This window comes from Aspergillus costaricaensis, assembly GCF_003184835.1.
Source record: "Aspergillus costaricaensis CBS 115574 unplaced genomic scaffold BO79scaffold_14, whole genome shotgun sequence".
Taxonomy (NCBI): Eukaryota; Fungi; Ascomycota; class Eurotiomycetes; order Eurotiales; family Aspergillaceae; genus Aspergillus; species Aspergillus costaricensis.
In genome coordinates this window covers 487,103-494,620 of record NW_020291814.1, presented here as the reverse complement: position 1 = coordinate 494,620, position 7,518 = coordinate 487,103, and positions in this window count along the sequence as shown.

The window sequence follows — 7,518 nt, the reverse complement described above, 5'->3', positions numbered from 1 at the left end:
GTATGATAACAGATAACAAGATTGGGGCCAGCCTCAAACAGGTTGAGTAATTCATTAATATCCGACTCCTGTCTTCTCAGGTGTTTGCTACAGTATCCCTGTCTATATCAGCATTGGCATCAGCATCGGTACCAGCCCAAGATCCGGCTGATGCAAAGAAACCAAAGTTACCAACACCCGCGAGCTTTGATAGAAAGGACAAAAGCAAGTTCTTGAATTGGCTTAATGGTGTATGGACAAAGATCAGGATTAACTAATGATTCATTGGCACGCCGGCTGAACAGGTCTGGTACATATTTATATTCCTGGACAGAGAAATTAAAGTAAAGATTAATCTATGGATGGAGGCCAACCACAAGATTTTATTCTTCTCAGCCACAGCTTTAATTGATTATCTTAAACTGATCTATAAGAACCCAGCTTGACAAGAAAAAGCTATTAGTAAGCTGTCTACTCTCAAGCAAGAAAATCAAACAGTTAATAATCTCTTAGTGGAAGTCAACAACCTGCTAATCGAGGCCGGAGGGTACAGCTGGAAGAACTTAAATAAAAAGAATCTCCTGTACTAAGTTCTAAATGACAATATCTGCTGACAGATAATAGATATTAAATAGAAACCAGACTTTGAAGGCTTTTGCCGACAAGTTAAACGGGTAGTTAATGAACTCATAAAAGTAAACTGACTTTCAGGAAAGCAACCGGGATGCTTAAACACTTAGGCAGGTAGTACTTCCAAGAAAGTAATTATAAATGATGCTATGGATTGGAAACCTACAACAGTAAGTACAGGACCTGCTTAATGAGTCTAATAAGTATTAAAAAAAATACTAGCTAAATACTGTAAGACAGGACTCTGTCTATACTGTAGGTCCTCAGAATACTGTATTACTAGATATCTTTATCTACCACCACGGCGCCTCCAAGACTTGAAGAGCGAAGTCTACTAAGCTCTACTTGAAGATAACCCGGCCAGTAAAGCCAGCCAGGTATTAAAAAGCCTGATTACTTAGTAATCTCCAGCTCCAGAAAAAATATAGTTTCCCTGGATTATTGCCTGGGGGGGCATATACTAGTTGACCATGATTATAAAAAATTCAAAAAAGAGATTTAAAAATTTAAAAACCACTATACCTTCTCCATATTAGGATTAATTAATAAAATTTATTTTACAAATACCTTGATTGACACCAGCTACATATTTTATAAGATAATTAGCTGGAACTTTGTAAATAAAAATAAACTGGAGCACGTCTTTATTAAACCCTAAAGTATCAAAGGATTTAAGAGAGGGGAAGCCTGTATAATTAAATTAATAAAAATATTACTGGACATAGGTGGGAGCCTGCAGAAGTATATATATTTCTATATTCTGCTATGTATATATAAATATGATATTATATTAAGACTTCTGTAGATGAAGCACTAGGATGTGGTGTTTTAAGCCAAGAACTTTATACTTAATATCCAGAGCATGAGAGTAGAAGTATAATGCAGGTAAGAATAGAACTGCTTCTTAGTATTATTCATAATCTCCATCAACACGTGGTGCACTTGGAAGAATTAAAGAAAGAAAAAAGATTTAATAGAGCTGTTTACAGCAAGCCTGGCAGATATTAATAAAGCTTTTTATAAACTTAATTGGTTAAAAAATCCCGCAGAAATAGAAAATAAACTACCAGGCCCCTATCATAAATACTTAGATATTTTTAATAAAATAACAGCAGATATTCTACCATCCTACTGCCCGGGGTGGACCATGCTATCAAGATAATTAGAGATACTGAAGAAAAGGAAAAGGAGATCTCTTGGGGCCCCCTCTACTAAATAAATTAATTAGAACTCTTGGTACTATAGAAGATTCTAATTAATCTCCTGAAAAAAGAATTTATAAAAATTAGTAATTCTCTGGCAGCCGCACCTGTGCTGTTTATCTTGAAACCTGGTAGTAGTCTATATTTCTATACAGACTACTGAGTATTTAACTAAATAATTATAAAAGACCAGTATCTCTTACTACTTATTTAAGAAATCCTCTAATGTATTTCAAAGGCCTGCTATTATATTAAACTAGATATTATCTAAATCTTTCACCACATCTGGATTAAAGAAGAAGATAAATAGAAAACTATATTTTATACTTACTTTAGACTATTTAAATAGTTGGTGACCCTGTTCAGACTTACTAACTATCTAAGTATATTCCAGTAATATATTAACTAGATTTTACAGAAATTTCTTGATAAATTCTGCTCTGCTTATATTAATAATATTCTTATTTTTACAGATAGAAGCCTGGCCATATACTATGTCTAGATACAGTAAATACTGGGATATTTACAGGATGCCAGCCTCTAAGTAGATATTAATAAATATGAGTTTGAGATAATTATTATAAAATATCTGGGATTCATTATTAAGATAGGGAAAGAGATCTGTATAGACCCTGTTAAGGTCCAGGTTATATAAGACTGAGAAATACTGAAGACTGTCTGTGATATTAGGACTTTTCTAGGATTTACTAATTTCTACTGGCAGTTCCTTAAGGACTGGGGGGTTTACTCAGAATTTCTAATATAACTTATTAAAAAGAATATCAAGTTCAGCTGGACACCAGAGACCTAAAAAATATTTAAAACTCTTAAAAAGATCTTTACTACTGCCCCTGTCCTCGTGTATTAGGATCTTAAATAAGAAATACTAGTAAAAATTAACTCCTCTGGGTGGTATACAGGAGGGGTATTATTTCAGTGGAATGATTAAAAAATCCTCTGCCTGGTGATATATTTTTTAAAGAAAAACCTGCCTGCAGAATATAATTACTAAATCTATAATAAAAAACTATTAGTAATTATCTGAGTCCTGCAGAAATAGGAGCCAGAGCTTATTATACTTCCTTATTTTAAAATTCTCAGTAATTATTGAAACTTAGAATACTTCATGACTCAACGGCGGCTCACAGAGTAATAAATATATTAGACTTAGTTCTTAAGCTGTTTTAACTTCATGATTAATTACTGCCCAGGGATAATAAATGCTTGATTAAATATTTTATCTTAAAGATTCTAGAATATATCTAAGAAGAAAGATAAGTATATTATAAATTAAGAGATCTAGCTATTTTACTCTGTACCTGAAGAAGGGCTTATTTATATAATACCTGCCAATAAAATTCCTGATAAAAAAATCCCTGCCAGTCTAGAGCCTGAGAAACTAGTATTGAATAATCTGTGGGAGCAAGCAGAACAGGCTGATAAGAATCTAAAAGAATATTATGAAACAGTAGCTGAAGGCAGGCCTGAGCTTCTTAAATAACTAAAATTAAAAGTCTTTATTATAAAGTGCCAGCTGGATGTAAACTAATATTTGTTTTTCTATAAGTAAGTCTAGATCTTTAATTCAGAGTTTTTATAAACTTAGATTATCTAAGAAGTCTATAATAATGTAATCACTGGACATTCTGGATAGAACTAGACTTATAAAATAATTACTTATTACTACTACTAGCTAGATATAAGTAAAGATATTTACTAGTTCTGCTGTAACTATAACAGCTGTAAAACTAATTATATCTGAAGAGACTGTAAGTAAGGTCTCTTGAAATTACTACTAATTTCTGATTAATCTTGGTAAGATATTATTATTAATTTTCTGGTAAACCTCCCGGAGTCTTAAGATTATAAAAATATTATAATTATCACTGACCAGTTAACCAAAGATATTATTATTAAAGCTGTCCTGAGCATGGACATGAAGGACTTTATAAATATATTTATCTAAGTATTTTACAGTTATTATAGAATACTCTAATCAGTGGTTTCGGACTGCAGTTTTCAGTTTGTAAGTAAATTATAAATAATTCTGTGTAAGGCCCTGGGTATTAAATAATATTTTTCTATTATTTATTATTCTGAAATAGATAGAGCGACAGAATACTGAATTATGGTTATTAAGATTTTTCTATAATATTTTATAAACTAATAACAGATTAACTAGTAAGAATTACTATCCCTGACGCAGTTAGTTTTAAATAACTGGAACTCTGTATTAACAGGAATAAGTCTTTTCTTCTTATAGCATGGCTTCTATATAAAGTCCTTAGACTTAAATATTAAAATAGACTTTCCAGAATATAGCTAGGTCAGGAACTTCTAAGAGTAGATTAAAGCCATTTTCAGTAAATTCTAAGGAGTCTGAGATATTGCTAGCTTAATAATAGTAGCAATATAAGAAATACAGGAATGATATATTAATTAATAGTAAAATCCTACTTTCTACTATAAAGAAAATGACAAGGTCTGGTTAAATCTGAAAAATATTATAATTAATTAATTTAGTAAGAAGTTGGACCAGCAGAATATAAAATTCATAGTACTGGAACAGATCGGGATATATATATACAGACTAGATATACTATCTGGAATCCATCCAGTATTTTATATTAATCTACTCTAACCTGCTGCTACAGACTCTTTATCTATCTAAAAAATAACTGATTAATAACTGGATGTTATTATTATAGGAGATGGTACTGAGGAATATATTATTAAGAAAATCATAGATAAGAAAAATATGCTCTAAGGAAAATACAGCTATAAAAAAATGTTTCTAGTTAAATAGAAGGAATATATTAAATCTACATGGAAACTAGTAATTGAGCTTTATGATACTGAGATCTATAAATACTGGTATAATTCTATTTATTTATCTTATTTAAAGAAATCTACATCGGCTCAGCTATGTTATGATAGAGAGGACGGTGATTGAAAAAAGCTAGATTCTGTCAATTATCTGGAATTAAAATATCTATATTCTGACCCATCTAGTTCTGGATCTTGACCCGGAGATATCTGTAAGAAGGATAGAAATCTCCAGAGTAGTAAAGAAGTTTATTAGAATTACAAAGAAAAACTCCCAGGAGAGTTATTTATAAGAAGGACTAATCTGTCTGTAGATTAGATAGTTCTTTCTTTCTCTACCAACTACTGTACCTTACGTAGTCCTCCCGGCTTCTTAGCCCGTCACACAGGCAAGCAAGCTAATAATTATACAGGATAACATCCAAAGATATAAAGGCATTGCTATAGTTTATCCTATAATTTAAGAAAAAACAAATTATTATTAATTCAGCACAAGTAAGATCAAAGAATTAAAGATTAGTATATAAATATTAACAAGAGTCAGGAGGCATTCAACATATATATAGTACATCATAAGACACCAAGGATCGTGAAATATGAAAAAATAGCGCGAGCTAACCAACAGCTAGGTAATACTACTTAATACAGTCTAACACTACTTTTAATAAATGCCTAACTCATGATTAAATAGGCACATAATCTGGATAAATATACTTCATTTACTAAAGTTAGTATCTCACAACCGCCTGTAATACCGACCTCCGTCTACATACAGTAGTAAGATTTTGACCCATAACCACACCTACCTAACTAAAGAAGTCAATTTGCAGGCTCCATTTTCTGGGATATAGTCACACTCTTCTGCTGGGGTACAAGTAATACTTACAGTAATCAGAATCTTAATTCTACATATAATTTACTTCATATATCAAGTTTATTATTTCTTATACTCTTATCTGAAGTATAATCAGCAATCTGCTCTCCGTTCTTTAGAGATATACTATATATATTAAAGAAGTCTTAATTTTATTAGTCAAAAGAAAGCCATGTTCTGGGGTAATTATTCAACAGTACTGTAGATACAGATTAACTATCTTACAACTGATTTAATCTAACCCATTCTGCTAAGTGTTTAAGAAGAAAAAATACTTAATAATCAAGTTTTACTATCTGTATATACTCTTAAGAAAGCGAAGTTACAAGCAAATAAACTTGCATGGCTTCAGTATCACAAACATAAACAGCCTTTTATTCTGGTTATAGATAAAACTATCCCATACAAAACTGTTTCAATAAGCCTGGCGGCGTGATAATATCTTTATATAAATACTGATAAGAAAACTCACTTAATGAGAAAGCCTATTTTACTAGTATAATAGATATCTATTTTCAGTGACTGTTCATTAATCTCATGCCACTAGTATAGGCAGATAAGATTTACTTATATCCAACAAATACCATAAAAAATCTTAGCAGCTGTTTACTTCATGACTTTATTAATCTATATTTCACCTGCTGTACTAAATTAATTAATATCCATAATTATATTTTTATCTCCTCAGGTGCGTGTGATGTCAAGTTCAAAGTTCTTTTAATAAAATCTTTAGAGTATGGGTTCATTACACAGAAAACAAATATTATACTCTCAGGACTGCGACCATAATTAAGTTAAAGCTTTTAACAATATATTATCCGCAGACTAATAGATAAATAGAAATTATTAATTAATATATAGCTTAGTAACTTATTTTATTTATTAATTACTTTTAGGATAACTGGTCAGAACTACTATTATTTATTAACTTTATTACTACAGCTCTGTCCCATGAATCTACTGGATTATCTTTATTTATAATTAAGAAAAAGTATGAATCCTAAATATTATTTAACTAGACTTCTCCAGTAAACCTGCTACTATACACTATTATCTGAGACTAAGCCTGTGAATTTACTTGCTGTATAAAGTAGATCTAGATCTTTATATAAGATAGAATCCAGGAGGCACAGGGCTAGCAGATATAATAAACTAATTAATCTTGTTATTTTATTAATTTTAATATCAGTAATAAAATTTTTATTAATATCTGTAATTAGAGATGGGGCCAGTTCTTGTAAAAATTATTAGAAAACTAGTATAATTCTGTACCTATCATTGATAAGATTAATAATATATATAAGATTTATCTTCCTAAGAATATATATATATACCCTGTTTTCTACCCTGAGAAGCTCTGCCTATATAATATATTTAATCTATTACCAGAACAGATCTAAAACGCCGCTGTATCTATCAAAGTTAATAATTAAATAAAATAAGAGATTAAAGAAATTATAGCTAGCTGTCTGTAATACAGTTATCTTTAATATAGAGTTAAATAACTGGTATCTGATATAGCTAATTATATCTAGTATCTAGTAGAGAATTTCAAGAATATCTTTTTCTATTTTTAAAATTATTATATAAAATATCCTGCCTGTCCCGGACCCTCTAAGTATTTCCTGTAATAATTAATAACTGCAGAGACTAATAAATTTATGCTGGAATATAAAAAAAATAATTTATCTCTAGCTGAGGGCAGCCAGACCTAAATAGAGGGATAATATAATAGTAAGTAATATCTCAGGATCATATAACTTCTGTTTTATTTACTTTATTTACTGCCTCACATGGCTTATTTATCTTTATATAATCATATATTCTCCCTGAGCTTCTTCCTTTCTTTCCTCATGCTAGAAATTCTCGTTAGATAGCACCAAATTTGACTATTTGATCAGCTTCCACATATTTTAAATAAATAAATTTATATATAAATTTATATATATTTATTTATATTATATTAATAAAATATAAAATTACTAGTTACTAATATCTACTAGAAAT